This window comes from Cupressus sempervirens, chromosome 6, assembly GCF_028749045.1.
Source record: "Cupressus sempervirens isolate cs-2001-9-10 chromosome 6, ASM2874904v1, whole genome shotgun sequence".
Classification (NCBI taxonomy): Eukaryota; Viridiplantae; Streptophyta; class Pinopsida; order Cupressales; family Cupressaceae; genus Cupressus; species Cupressus sempervirens.
In genome coordinates, this window is record NC_143123.1 from 288,379,093 (window position 1) to 288,395,793 (window position 16,701).

General features: G+C 36.9%; 1 protein-coding gene across 4 annotated transcripts in view; it reads right to left on the reverse strand.

Moving 5' to 3' along the window:
* The window catches only part of LOC149552343 (uncharacterized), a 61,102-nt gene that overhangs the window by 42,412 nt on the left and 1,989 nt on the right, over window positions 1-16,701 (reverse strand). The gene's annotated exons all lie outside the window — the stretch shown is intronic.

The window sequence follows — 16,701 nt, forward strand, 5'->3', positions numbered from 1 at the left end:
TAGTACAATCATTAATCAGTGAAGGGGGATAGTACAATCATTAATCAGTAAAGGGGGAAGACCCTCCAATGCAGTATAGACAGATGGACACCCAATAGGGACAAAAACCCTGCGCTTCTATGTTCAAGAATGTGTTGGCGGAGCCATCAATATTTTCATCGACCACTCTAGGAATACTAATGCATGATGCACAATCCTAGGAAGCAATTGATTTCATACAGTGTCTCTCCTAACACTCAAAGCCAAAGAAATGCTAATAGTTGGAAAGAAACCGATGAAATAATTTGCTCTTGAGATTTGTGCTATGGAAAAGAGGTGTGCAAGGATCTCCAACATCATGAAAAGAATAAACCATTGTTGGTAAGCGTCCAGTATATCTCTTTGGGATTCGTGACATGATCTAAGAGCTTCCTGTGGGATCCTTAACTGGGATGGTAGTTGTTTCTTGGACAGATGTATCTTTTGGGAGAAACGGCCAGCTCAACTCCCTTCAAGTGGTATCAGAGCAAGGTTGCAGGTTCCAATCCCCTTGGGTTACCCTAAGAGAGAATTGTTGGTGTCCAGCATATCCCCTCGAGATTTGTGACATGGTCTAACAACCTCCTGCGAGATTCTTATCTGGGATGGTAGTTGTTTCCTGGACAAATACATCTTTTGGGAGAAACGGCCAGCTCGACTCCCTTCAACCACAACCATTAGACTGAGAACCAATGTGTGGAGGAGCCCTAACAATAGTCAAACATAGGACGGGAAATGCCTAGCAGATCTGTCTCCATCCATACACAAATCAATATTACCCAAATGGCACTTCATGCCTCTAACCTAGGAAAGGATTGAAAAGCCTTTCATCAAGGTAATGAAAGGTGGATGGAGAACCATCAAAATCTCTATGTAAACAATAGTCTCCTCAAGCTCGACCTCCTAAAGAGAGCAAAGCTAGCAAACTTTTTCACTCATTAAAATATGCTAGTTAATCTCAACAAGAAGCTAAAGGGAGCACACCCACAACTAGCAAAGGGGGATCCTCAAAACCATGAGACCAATGATGTTGAATAAACAAGGGCTAAACAATGGTCCCAACTAAAACCTGTAAGAAATGCTCGACACTGATAGCTAGTTTTTTACTACAAAATACAGAGGAAAATCCAAGTAATGTAGATGTGCAGATGGTAAATGTCCTTAACATAAGGATCGAGTGCCCCATTCCCTAAAAGAAGATGATGAAAGTCACAATAGGAGTATCTGAAGGGAAGAACCTGGTCCAATGAAATTTCAAAAGACTAAAAGAACAAACAGACCTAAAAGAACCAACAACATCTATGTCTGAGCGCGCCCAAGAGGCAACATCCTCTATGGAACCCAATGCCAAAAAACTAAATCTCCCATATGACAAATCAGAATCTCCCATACACCTAAACCTATATAATAAATAGTTATTTTGAAGATTCTCTTTTGAATAAAAGGTTAAGAAAATTCAACTTGGACAATTTATTAAGGATCCATTTACTTCATATGCTGATACATAATCATTTGAATTCTCTAAACTCAAACTCAGCCAGTAGGAGCCAAGTTAGGCCCCCAATTATTTGAACCACACAATATTGTACACTTAGTCATTGCATCTTGGAATTGGATATCTTGTAAATAAACCTAGAAGCACCAATCCTCAAGAACAAAAGGTGAGGCATACTTCTTGTAAAGATGAGACTAGGAGGCAAGCAAAAGGAGAGAACTTATAGCATATACTCCTAGATAGATATGACAGTAATTAACTCCACAAGGCCACTTTGAAGACCCTGACCTTAATTTTAAAATATGGAAAAGCAATCATTTTCGGTGGCCTTCAAAACTGTAACCTTGGGTTTGTTATAGTTAACCACATATCAGTGAAGAATGTTGAACTCCATGTTAAAAAGAAAACATATTATTGTCCACAGAGGACCAAAATAGATCAATGGAATTGGAATGCACAGCAAGTATTTATCAAAGGACTAAGGAAAAAGGAAGCCCTAAAAATGTAAAGACAAATAAGGGCCAACCTAAAAAGAGGGAAACTGCCCAAGTAAAATAAGAAATGACCCCCTAAGATAAGAAATGGAAGAAGACCATCCAAATGAACAACGAAGACCATACCTCCCCTAAATAGAGCTCCTAGATGGCCTGTCAGGTCTAACCAGCTAATATCCCTGATGAAAAATTAATTTAAATAACATGGAGATAATATTTGATGCTAAACAAGATATAGCTGTAGAGCCTCGATTACTGGAATAGAAGAGGCCTATATGGTCCCCGACATAGGAGACTGCATAGAAGATGCAAGACTTAACCTATGAGATTTGCACATAAACAAATGTCATGTTCAGGCTGTATTAGCAGCCTTTATAAACACTTTCCTTGGACATAAATAATTCGGTTTGCTTGGTGCAGTTAAGTGTGATATTATGTCCTGATTTTCAGTCAGGCAGTGGCCCTAACTAATGCTATAACTTGAGTGTTAAACCATGGGGTGTTTTCTATCCTCCTGTCGCAGTGAAAAGGGTGATTGAATTGTTTTCTTCTGACAAGGCAATTGGTTGCCTAAGATAAGATTTGCTTGGGCCAAAAATTAGAATGTTTCCTTGTGTGAAGCCCAGACCACTTTAGAATGAAAGCTGCATGTCTTTTGATAGCTAAGAAAGAATATATGTACAACTCTGATCACGGGAAGGAGAGAATCACATTTTTGGATATCAACTTCTTTTTTTTTTCTGCAAATCGGTTCTGGGCAAGTTCAGGATGCCAATCCCTGAAGCCTGTTTTGGACATTTCTCCAAAACTTCCAGCTATTCAACCTTCATACCTCTAGTGGCTACCAGTATTTTTAGTTCCTGCCAAAGAAACTAATGGAATCATTAGATTCCATATTAGTTACATAAATCTAAAAGTTTGAAGATATACTAATGTTTGCAAAATAATTTGAATTTTTTTTAAATTGAAAAATACAATTTTTTTGAAAATTGTATTGGCCCATGATAAAAAAGGCAATGAAAAAATTCAATTTTCTCAAACAAAAATACAAATATTTTCTAACAACTCTATTAATGAATGCATTAATTACAACTTTATCTTTTCCACATTTGTGACAAGTGGATTAACTTTTTAAAAAAACAATCATTTTTATCTTCTATCTCATAAATAAATGTCTAATCAATTAATTATCCCTATCTATTTTTCTTACCAAGTTCAAATATAGATATTTTAATCAAATATAGAGTTAAATGTTTTTTATTTTTTATTTTAAATATATTTATTATTTAAGATAGTTTATGAAGAAGAAGTCATATGAATTTATAGAGTTAAATGTTTTTTAAGTTGTATAATTTAGATATTTTAATCAAATATAGAGTTAAATGTTTCATATTTCTTAATTTAAATATATTTATTATTAGTTTTACCAATTTCAAATATAGATATTTTAATCAAAAATAGAGTTAAATGTTTCATATTTCTTATTTTAAATACATTTATTATTTAAGATAGTTTATGAAGAAGAAGTCATATGAATTTATAGAGTTAAATGTTTTTTAAGCTGTATAATTTAAATATTTTAATCAAATATAGAGTTAAATGTTTCATATTTCTTATTTTAAATATATCTATTATTAGTTTTACATTGATGTTTATTTTTGTAATTTGTAAAATGTTATTTCTTTGAGTTTACACTGTCGTAGGTAAATATTGTGTAGCCGACAGGATGTATGTCGTCGATAAATATTGTGTAGTTGATGGGTCCCTTCAGGAAGGTTATTGTTATGTAGCCGATGAGTCCCTTCGAGAAGGTTCTTTTTATGTAGCCGACGGACCCTTCCATAATTGTCATGTAGCCGACGAACCCCTTCGGGAAGGTTTTTCAAAAAGTATTTATACACCCTCTTGAGTCATTGTAGATCATGAGAAGCATAATGTAATATCTTTGGCATATGCGTATAATAAAAGGAGTCCTGCTATTATTATCTATTGTTTGTATGCATTAATTTCTTTACCCCTATGGTAAACATTTGGCGTCGTTGCCCAATGGACCTGGAACAAAGGCAGGAATGAAGACTCATGCCAAATCAGCTGAACAAGAATAAGAATAAGCTAAAGGAAAAAGACGAAATACGCACTGCGCAGGAAAACTTAATTTTGGCACAGCAGGTCGAACACAGACGAAGGTTTCAGCAAATTACTGACGGACACCGTAGCACGGAAGAATTGTTGGAGGAGATTCGACAGCGAGTGGAATTGGTGGAAGAAGCAAGGGTGGAGTTTCTAAACCTGCATACGCTGAGGGAAGAGAATCTAGACAGAAGAGGATTGACTCGCACGGCTCAGAGTGTCGAGGGAGCACGAGCGTAGAGTGAACTCTTTGTCCGAGATACACTTCCGGAACGGACAGCTTCAGTTGACAAAAACCCTTCTTCACCAAATAGCACAACTGTAGGGAACAGCGCGGGTGTGCAAAACAGCGCAGATGTGCAAAATAGCACGGGAGTCCAAAACAGCGTAAGTACACAACAAACCCCTCAACCTTGAATAGTAATGGCTGGCCCAAAGGAAAAGTTGCCAAAATTTGATGGTGATGGAGCAACTGATCCAATCCGACATTGTAAAACATGCGAAACGATTTGGAGGGCCAATGACATAACAAATACAAACGAATGGGTCCAAAAGTTTCTAGCCACCCTACGGGGTGTTGCAATTGATTGGTTCGCTATATAGATCCCCAGAAGTTAACCAACTGGGACAACATTAAAAAGGAGTTTATTGCGGAATTTCAACTGTTGCGCGATGACAACAAAATCGTAACGGAGATATACAACACAAAACAAGGGAAGAATGAAACAATCCGAGTCTACACCAAGAAGTTGAAGGACTTGATCAATAAAATAGAGAATAAGCGAGCTAATGGGCTACAGAAAAGATGGTTCATTGAAGGCCTACACCAGAAGTTGCGAATGAAGATCAAGATCGTGCCGCCATCGTCATACACTGAAGCGTACAACTGGGCAATGAACCTAAAAAGTGAGCAGAAAACGAAAAAGAAGAAGAAGAGTACCTCGTCTAAGTCAGATGACGACGCATCTTCAGCAGAGGAAAGCAGTGATGACAAAAAGGGCAACAAGAAGGTCCGCGCCCTCCAAAAGGACATGATTAGAATTCAAGAACATGCAGAAGGAGACCAAGGGAAATGAACTATGGTGCACCGAATGCAAGAAAGAAGGCCATACGAAGGGATCCTGTCCAAAGGACCAATTTTGCGAGATTTGCCAGATCATAGGACATTCGACAAAGGAATGCCCATTCAATCTGAAAACACGAGGTCCTCAGCAAGTGTTCCTGATATAGGAGGCTTCCACATTAGGAGGGAGCGGGAACACTAGTACGGAGGGTGCTACATCGGGAGGATACAGAAATAATTGGCGTGGGCAAAACAACAACAACAATGCAAACAATATCAATAACAATGGCAGCCGAAGTCGAATCCAATACGATGCGAACGGATGGTCGATTGTTCAATGTCGCGCATGCAATTTGTGGGGCCACTTTGCCCGAGACTGTACAACAGCAAGTGGACCAAAATTATTATGCAGATGGTGCGGACCCAACAATCACGAAGATGCCAAGTGCCAGAAGTCGGGAGTAAATTTGATCACCATCAGGATGAACAAAAAGGAGGTTCTAGCCATCACACAGAATGAAGCAAAAGTGTACCCCGACTCGACGGAAGAAAAGAAGAGATTGGAGGAAGAGCGGGCAGATCCAAAAAACAATGCAAGCAAAGAAAGCACACCTGAAGGACACTACTGGTACCTCCACAAGGAATTGCGCGAAACAGAATATCCTACAACAAATATTACAAACCAAAGTACTCGTCAAAATAAACGATCTGCTGCTCACAATGCCTCAACTCCGATTGGCACTCACAAACATCGCTTCAACTAGTAAACTACCAGGAGAACACAGAAGGGAGCAGGAAAGTGGAGCAAGTACAGCGGACAGAAGGGAGAAGGAAAGTGGTGCAAGTGCAGAGGATCCAATGCTACTAGCGATCACATCCAGACGGCATCCGGCGATCGTTGAGATGGGAATTCTCGGGACTGTTTTGACGGACACAATTGTGGACGTAGGGTCCGGTGTCAATGTGTTACCAGAGGATACTTGATAAAGGTTGGGACAGCCGACATTGTGGCCACCTACATTCCAATTGTTAACAGCCGACCAACACAAAATCAAACCATTGAGAGTCCTAATAGCACAACTAGTAACGATTGGAACACAGCCATTCCTGCTTGATTTCGTCGTGATCCCGCTGAAGAGGAAAGGGTATGATGCCATTCTGGGCTAGGGGTGGCTGATACAAGCCAGAGTTAAACATGGCTGGAAGAATAACACTCTATCGCTTGAAAGCAAAGGGCGGAAATACATCATTGATTTACACACCCAAATGGTCGGGGAAGAAGCCCTGTCATCAGATTCTGAAGAAGAAGATGAAGGGAGGCAGCATATGGAACCAAATCAGGAGGGAGTCCTACGGTTGGAAGGAGGATCAACGGACAACGATTTGGATTTTGTCAACGGTCTTTACCATTGGCAGATAGAGGACTACGAACTTTTTCTGAGCCGTAATATGTTAAGGGTGAACGAAGGTGAGAAAGATGAGGAAAATGAATGTCCGAAGGAATACAGAGAAGCGGAAGAAGGAAAGGCGATTACGGCTGAAGCTGAGAGGAAGAACATATAGTACGAACCCAGAAAAAGGAAAGATCCCACCGTATGACTGTGCAGAAAGAAAATGTTACATCGAACCACGAATATAACAGAAAGGTGTCAGCAGCACGGAAGACACATCATACGGTTTGCACAGGAAACAAAGAGGAAGGGTTTAATAAAAGCTACAGTAGTACAAAGTGAAGGTTCTAAAATCAAGAATACAGTTATGGATGGCAAGGAGTGGCAGCCGACGGAATTCATGGTACCAAGTTTCGAGAACAAACTGCACGATATGAAAAACCTAAGGGAGAGATTGTGTAACTTGAATAAACTGGATGAGCGACGATTGCACGCACAATAGGCCACGAAGGTTACACAGAACAGGCATAAGGCATCGCACTACAAGCACTTGAAGTTGAACAGGTTTCAATCGAGACAACGAGTGCTGAAGTATAATGGGCGCAACGAGATCAGACCAAGTAGATTTAAAATAAAGTGGGTCAGACAATATAAAATCCCCGAAGTGGGCGATAACAAAGCAATAAAATTATGGACGCTCAACAAGAAGGCAGTAGCCGATGCAGTAAATGGGTTGAAAGTCTACCATGGAAGAAATAACGCACCTCCGTGGATGAACAACTGAGGAAAGAATGACTGTAAATATTGTATATATGTAAATATTATAGATAAGTAAGGACAAAGTTATTCAAAATTTATAAATTAAAAAAAAAAAAGTCATCACCATGCAGTTGTCGTACTGTGGTCTATGGTGTATTAGAAGGCACCATACGACAATTACAAAGAAACATACAGACCCCGTACGGATTTGAAATTTTGCAGATTAAATCCCTGTTGATGTACGGATTTCTCATTCTGGCGTGTGGATGTTGCATGTTTTGGTGTACGGCTTTTGTATGATATTGCATATGGATTTGCCGTACGGATTTGGGTACGAACTTTGGAGGTTAATTCCATCGTACATATTTTTTGAGTTTGTCACTGTACAAATTTTTTGAATAGAATTTGTTGTACGGGTTTCCAATATATGTGTTGCCGTGCGAAATTCCAGTATACAACTAGGCGTACGGATTTGCCTTCCAGATTTGGCGTACAAGTGTACAGATTTTAAAGTTTTCATTATGTGCCATACACATTTCATGAATATAAATTGCGGTACGGGTCTGAGATTGTTTTTGACAATAACCTTCAGCATACGATTTTGTATTGGCTTTAGCTTCCAGTTGATGTACAGATTTGCATAATAAAGTTGGCATACGCAATTAAGGAAGAAAGTTTGGCATTCAAATTTGAAGGATAAGCTACCTGATCACCGTTATACAAACTCTCAAGCAGGGTCGCAATTTATCTCCAAGCGCAAACATAGGAAGGAGGCAAGATTGAAAATCCGTACGAAATTAGGAGCCAATTGCAAAGTATTCAGGGAGAAGCCGTATGGCCTGCCAAATGAAATAGTTGAACAAAATTCAGAAGGGTGACAGGAGGTTTTCTTAAAAAAAAGACGACAAATTGAAACAGTTTAGAATGAGTAACGCATGATGCCAAAGGGAAGGGAAAGACAGAAACAACTAGTAAAACATCAGCGGTTGCCAGAAAGAGTGGAATTAGAAGAAAATCACAAAAATAGTGTGTTCCATGCAATTTTGTGTGGGTTTCAGAGTGCTAATTTGGTCTTGGCGGAGACAACAAATTGAAGCAGTTTAGAATGAGTAATGCATGATGCCAAAGGGAAGGGAAAGACATAAACAAGTAGTAAAACATCAGCGGTTGCCAGAAAGAGTGGAATCAGAAGAAAATCACAAAAATAGTGTGTTCCATGCAGCTTTGTGTGGGTTTCGGAGTGCTAATTTGGTCTTGGTGGGGGTCGTGATAGGGAGCGCGCTCGGACCCCGCGGGGGCGCTACCCCTCGACCCCGCTAGGGGCGATGCCCCCTAGACCTCCAATCGTTGCGGTTATCAGTCGTGGGAAGTGTGACCAATTGATGAGACCTGGAGCTGCTGCAGGCATGGAGTGCCTGTGTACCAGAGGCACTTGGAGTAGGTGTTGGACGTGAGGCTGTCTTGGTGAATGCATAGAAAGCTCAGAAGGAGTTGATCATCCAGTTGGAGGTAGTACAACAACACTTGGCTCAGGGTACCCAAAGTTGGAAGCAGAGAAAGCGGCACAGGTGGCTATCAAGGTCAACTAAGGAGACAGTATTGTGTTAGCAGAGGCTGCAGATGCAACATGGTTTGGAGACCAATTTGGTGCAGGCACGAGACAAATGTGAAAGTGATGTGATGGAAGCAGATTTATCTTGTTGTAGTTAGTCAATTAATGTATTTTGTTTGTTAACTATCTCAGAGATTTTGTAATTGTCGTCCGGAGAAGACTTTTTCTTTTGGGGGGGATGATGTCGTAGGTAAATATTATGTAGCCGACAGAATGTATGTCATCGGTATATATTGTGTAGCTGATGGGTCCCTTCGGGAAAGTTCTTGTTATGTAGCCGACGGATCCCTTTGAGAAGGTTTTTTTTATGTAGCCGATAGGCCCTTCAGTAATTGTCATGTAGCCGATGGACCCCTTCGGGAAGGTTCTTCAGAAAGTATTTATACACCCTCTTGGGTCATTGTAAATCATGAGAAGCATAATGTAATATCTTTGGCATATGCATATAATAAAAGGAGTTCTGCTATTATTATCTATTGTCTATATGCATTAATTTCTTTACCCCAGTACCGTAAACATACACTATATTTTACTAGCTATCTTACCAAGTTCAAATATACGGTTAAATGATTTTAATTTCTTATTTTATATATATTTCTTATTGGTTTTACATTGATGTTTATTTTTGACAATTGTAAAATGTTATTTTTTTAAAGTTTACACTATGTTTTACTAGCTACTATTTTACAATTTTGCTCAATTTTTTTTTATACCATTAATAATACCCCTCAAACTTACTACATATTTTGGTACTTTGATTTAAGTAATCAACAATTTATTTATTTTATTTAAGTAGCTGAAAAAGTTTATCGTCAACAAGTTTTTGCTAATAATTGTACCTAATTTAATTTCCACTTCTGCAATACTACTTCAGTCAACCATAAAAACACGAAGGCAGGAACTTTGGCGCATGCGCCCCTTGTTCTAATACTCTTACACCAGGAGTCTGATAATCTGCAACCACATAGACAGCAGATCTGGACTTCTCCCTTCTACAACGACAACAGCAAACAGCAGCCATGAATTGTTTCCTAATGAGGGAGATGTCAATCTAGGGAGTAAGGCAACAGAAGATAAGTTTTTCTAGTTGAAGTAAAAACTCAGATTGAAGAATCGATTATGATATGAGATATCCTGGTATGTGCATAAATTCTGTACATGTTTCTTTTGGCATAAACAAGCATATTTGTGATTTTCTCCTTCAATACAAAATGCAGATTCTGTTGCAATTGGAGGCATGTATATGTTTTCTAAATGTATGCTTCTTATAACCCTTCATTAGACAATTCTTCAAAGTTGAAATTCAATTAATACAAGAAGAGACGATATTTCAATAAACTGTACTAGAAATTGAAACACAATCTGCTGTCCTGTGGAAGCACTCTCAGCTACCAGCATTGTTGTATCAAGTTCTAAAGAAAATGACAGCCTGCCATATTGATGATGCAAAATCATTTTTAAATCTTACCTAGTACAATCGACATATAATTTTATTTGTTCAAACAAAGACATTTAGAAAAGTGGAAATCTGATGGGACGCTATTTCAAGGTAATCCTGATGGAAGCCACTGAGAAAATTGAGGAAATTTGAGTCCAAATTTCCAAAATGATGTGAACATAGATTTGGAATATGTACAGAGTAATTACACCTCAAATAACAAGAGACCTGGAAGAAATTTCACCACATAAATAGATCCTTTTTAAGTAGCATCAACTGTTTTGAACAGACTTTTCTTCTGTAAAACAAAAAACTCAAGGTCACTGGGAGACAGGAAGACTTGGAAGTCTCCTGTACTGGTACTGGTACAGCTATTTTTCAAGACAGGGTACTTGGAGACAGCAGTTATTCTTTTAGCCTTTAAAGAGTCTAATACTAAATACAAAATAGTAAAACTGTAAAACTAAAAGACTAAAGCAAATACTAAAAGTAATATTATTTTAATATAGAATCAAATAGTTCAAAACTTACATTACATATCTCATAGTCATATCTGATTTCTGAATATTTCATATGATCATCGTCATATCAGATTAATAATTGCTGAGATTATCATTGCATATTCAAATTTTGAATTCAAAAATTTTTAGTTTGATGCTAAATCACTAATATGCAAACAAAAAACTTAGAACTGTAAACAAAAATCAGAAATCTATCTAGTATCTAGTATGATGATGATACTATCATCTATTCCACAGGATGTGATCCACAAATTTCAAGTTTCAACAAATGTCCGTCATTGCTGGTAGGGTTGGGAATAAAAATAAAAAGAGAATGACATTTTTAAAATAAAATATTTCTAATGTCCTTTATGTTATTAAAATAAAATATTTTTAATTATTGCTAGTTGGGTTGGATTGTGGAATTATGGAATAAAAATGAAAACTGTTTGTAATGTTTTAAAAGTTATTAAATAAAATATTAAAATGACTTAAATGATTAAATCATTTAAATTGCAATTAGTTTTGCATTAAAAAACATTACAATGAGGGCCAAGATATATTAAATAATTTAGTATTATATTTTAAATTTATTTTTTACTAAGGAGACTCTAGGGAGACTTCACTTTTTAGATTTGGAGACTTGGAGTCTTCAAGAGACTTTGTCATGAAGTCTCCAAACTTTTTTGAGGTCTCCGGAGATGCGTAAAATCTTCGAGACTGCGCCTCCAAGGGGAGACACGTCTCCCTGTAACACTGGAAAAACTGAATGGGAGTGATTTTTATATATTAACTTTTCAGTTGGACATTACACAAGGTTTATCTGCCAAATGCGTCCTCTTGAATATAATTCTATGCGGTTTAGATGCATGAAATTTGGCAGCAAAACAGAAAAAGGTGACATAGTGGAGTAAGGACCACCGAGAAAGATATTTAATTGACTCAAAGTTTCAGCTAGCCAAGGTAGATCTTCAAAAAAACTAAAATTATCTAGGAAGATACTTTGAGACAAAACTCTCTTAGAAGAGAGATGTGTGACATTCCAAATTCCATCAAACAAGATTACTAGGTAGCAGAATGCAATGTCCCTTTCAATGATGTTGCTGATTTTTGCTTTAAGACAATTATCCTTACTCATAATGATAATACCTTTGTCAAAGATTAAGAATTGATTATAACATTCAATTGAATAAATCAGTGTGATTCCCTACATCGATCTTATCTTGAGCTCTTTGAAAATGCTTTAAAATCTGCAGAACTAGAGGCTGCTGTCCCTGTTTCAAGAATTGTAATATCAAGAGTTTTCGTCTTTAACTCACCAAGAGCATTTAATGGTTTCCGTCCTTTAAACTCCTGGTCTTCCTTGGAGAGGTTTTGTCCTCCTTGACCAAAATTTGGATTTCTATCCAAACTCAGAATGAGCAATAATCTTAAATTGTTGTAGACTTGGAAGAAATTTCATCCTTCCCATTTGCAAGATACTTTCTCAATTTAAAAACTGATTGCTTGATTCATTTGCTAGACTATTGCTGATTGCTTTGGGTAGTTGATATTTCTCGATGGATTGATGAGTAAATTCCTGATACCTGAATGATACTGATAGATTTTATGCTCCCATGGATTTCTTGGAATATATATATCTGTGTGTGTGAAAAAGTCACTTTCACACACTATCACTACTCTAAAATTTATTATTAATTTTCTTGCAAAGTCACGTAAAATTCTATTCCCAATTGATTCGCTCAGTGATGTCCTCTCCAAAATGGAATGATCTCCCTTCAATAACTCATGTTTGAGGATATCGCAACTCTTCTAGACTATTGTTTTTGCAAAAGTCACAGTCCTCCATCACTGCACTTAGTGAATAATAATTTAATTCTAAATGAAGTCACTATGCTGCTGTCTATTTTTAGCACCCTTTGTTACTGGATTGGTTGCACTGGAGATGAGCAGTAAATTTAAATTGCCTAGTTGCTGGGAATAATCTCCGATCATGTCATTTTATAAATGCTGTGATCTGTTTGCCTCTTTGGAAAGGGCATCATGATCCATCCTTCCCAAGATTGTTTGTACTTGAGCAATCACAAGTTAAAATGCAATTAAAGTTACCAAGATCCCAAACCAATCTTGGAAATATAATGTTTTCCATTAACTGTTTTCATTAATTAAATGAATTTACACTTTCATGAATTTCTTGGAATATGTGTATGTGTGTGTGAAAAAGTAGCACCCTTTCAAACACTATCGCTAATCTTAAATATTTTATTAATTTTCTTGAAATTTGCATTAAATTCTATTCCAAATTGATTCGCTCAGTAATGTCTTCTCCAAAATGGAATGATATTTGAGAGAGTCGCAACTCTTCCACAAGACTATTGTCTTTGCAAAAGTTGCAACCCTTCTTTGCTGCACTTTGTGAATAATGATTTAATTTTAAACAAAGTTAATATGCTGCTGTCTATTGTTAGTGCCCTTTGTTATTATATTAGTTGCACTGGAGATGAGCGGTAACTTTAAATTGCCTAATTGCTGGGAATAATATCCAATCATATCATTTTTATAAATGCTATGATCTGTTCACCTCTTTAGCAGGGGGCATCATAATCCATCTTTCCCAAGATTGCTTGGCCTTGAGCAATCACAAGTTAGAATGCAATTTAGAATGCAATTAAAGTTACCAAGATGCCAAATCAATCTCAGACATATAATGTTTTTCATCAACTGTCTATTTGTTGCTGGGTCTGGTGGATTTGGCTCTTTGACAACCATGTCTCTCTTGTTTTCCAATTACTTTTCTTAGCTATCCATATTGTCTTGCAAAATTCTGTGGATTATACCTAACTATTCTAACAACCTGGTCTTTGTAACTTGTAACTTTAGTGGGATTATTTCTATAAAGATCTATTTCATAATTCAACCACCGCTGTGCTAGACCACTATTGCAAACTTGGAACGGATTTTAATTTTCAGTGACCCTCAACAACATAACCAAGTTGGAGATTTGCATGGTCCATAATATGAGTTTTCTCTCATCCATCAAGAGAAGAAATCAAATCAAATGACATCTGGAAATAAAGGAGCTTGAAATCAGGTAAGGAAAGCAAAAATCCAAAAAACAGTTTCTTATTTTTTGACAACAACTATATCTGCAATGAACCACTTTGGTTGGCCCAACCCTGGAACAGTTTTATGGATATCACTTTGATTCTAAGAGGGAAAGTGAGCTTCCCATATCTTAAGATGAGAACAAGAAGTACGACACACATCTCTGACCTTAGATGTGATGTTCTTTTCTGAAAAAGGTTTATATATTTTTGGTCAACTTTCAATATTCTCAGAATTTGTAATTAGTCAAATCAGAGAGCATATACGTAATATGATATATCCTAAAGTTTCTCTCTCCTTTCATTTGGATCCATGAAGTGGCTATCAAAAAGGTCACTGCTTGTTCTAATAATCTCATTTGTAGTATTATCCAATCTTCAATAATGCTCTTCAAAACGATTGCTGTGAGTTTCAAGACTAGAACCATTATTTTTACCACTAGAATATGGATAAACTACTATGGGTAGTCCACATTAGTACAAAATTATAAATATTGTTTTGTATGAGAAACTTTTTAACTACTTTACCTAAATTCTTTTGGTGTTTTCAGGCATTCCATTTTAGCCTTATGGCATGGGGCTGAATGTGGTTAGATTGTTGTGTGGTGTAGCTTTTCTTTAATTTCTTATCAGCCCAAACAGCCTTGTAGGTGATTTCTGATCAGTCATTGATTGACTCCTTGGCATAGGAACAAATGTGATGTTTACTACTAATTTGTGTCTTCCTTACCCTTTATCCAAAATACAAATTATAAAGGGATTAAAGTTACACTTCCATAATATAGATGATACTATCTGCCTTGGAGTTGTGGTGAAATAAAATCTTATTCTATCCTAGAAAGATCTTTATTCTACGATAGAGTCCATTCATAAATATACAGTAGGAATACATGTCTTCTTATAATCTAATAAATTGATATCTCTCTTGTGTCCTCTGCTTCTTTCAGCTTCATGTTCTTCCCTCCTCATTCATTGCTTCTATGTGGCATGATTGTCCCTCATAGACATGAAAATTCCATAGTCCAAACTGATTAGAGAGCTTGATTTCTGGATTCCATTGTTTGAAATTTTATACATCAACGATTCGGATCACATTCCATAATCCATTGTCAGAACGAGAAAATTGTAGGAGAAAAATGAGGATTGCCAACCAAGGTAATCTTAAAAAAGGAGAAGAGGAAGGAGGTCAACACAGAGTTCAAACAAGGAGGACCATCTAAGACTTCCCAAACACCTACGGTTTGGCTGCCATTTTCTGCTATTTTGCACTTCTCAAGTGTTCCTTGAGTTATATCTGTAAATTCATGACTGCTGAGGTCTCGAAAATAAGTTTTCTCCTCCTCAATTGACCTCTCTAGTGTTGCCTTGAAGACGATACTTTTTTTTTGTGTCAAAAGAATTCCAACCTTTCAAAGTTTTCTTCTCCGTAATATTGATCCTTGCCATCTAGCCATTTTTTCTGGGTCAAAGACACTAAGTTTTCCTCCCACCCTCCTTTTCTGGGCAAGAAAACCTTAAGTAACTAGATTATCGTCAGATTTTAAATCCCAAATATGCTCATCAACCATTACTTCCTCTATCCTTTCAATCAATCTCTGCAAGCAGATTGAATATTCAAAGACACTTTCTCCATTGCGAGTATTACATGTAAAATTTCCGAACTTCTTTTGTATATCCAAATCATTGTAACTAATTAAGTCAAAGGCACCACAAAAGTTAGGGTGTCCTTCACAAAATGATTACTATCTTTGTTGCTTTCTAAACATCTTGACTATTGGTGATTTCTTTCTTTCATCAGTGAAATAGGATTCCAATCCTCTTTGCAACATATGCTAGCTTTTTCATCTGCTGTGCTGGTATTGGAATCTCCCACTAGGAAAACTTCTCCCTGCTAAAAACGTGTTCTGATGTTTAAAACTTGCGGAACAAAACAACATGCTGCAATTCTAATGTGATTTTTACTTTTGAAATTATGATCCAAATATAATACTTATTTATTTATCTTCACTTTCCAACTGAATGACAAGCCCTTCTTTCTATTTAATAATCATACCCTAATAAAGATCTCTCTCCCTCCGGCCTCCATTTCTATCTCGTGGCTATTACGAAATTTCAAAGTGCAGAAAATTATACAGAAGATCATAAAAAAATTACACTCATAATATACAAGGAAAATTTTGGTAAAATTATATAGGGACAAAAAACCTATGACCAAATGTCTTTTATATTGATTTTTTCAGGAATTTTCACAGTTACAACAAACTTCAATATGTATATCAAATCACGACTTCAAGTTGCATATAACAACAGAATTGCAGAGTCCTAATTGCAGATAGCTAATTAAATTCAGTGAGTATGACTTGTATAACTACATGTTCAACATATATTGAAATTACTCTTTATAGTAAGTCACCAAACCAACTTACTATTTATGGATATACATGACGACTCAACCACAACTAGTGGCAATTCATGTTTTCACATTCCAAAAGTCACCGCATGTGGCTTTTATGGACTTGGTGCTTATGTGAACAAGGTTTTTGAAGAGAGGGATCCAGAAAAGATGATTGAGGAAGAGGACACACTACAGAAAAGGCGACGTTACCTGCTAAAATCAGTAGAGTATATAGTTTATCTCCTGCCTAGACTGATAGTCAAGATGCAAAAGAGGAAACAATCGGCTCTCCTGTCATTAGC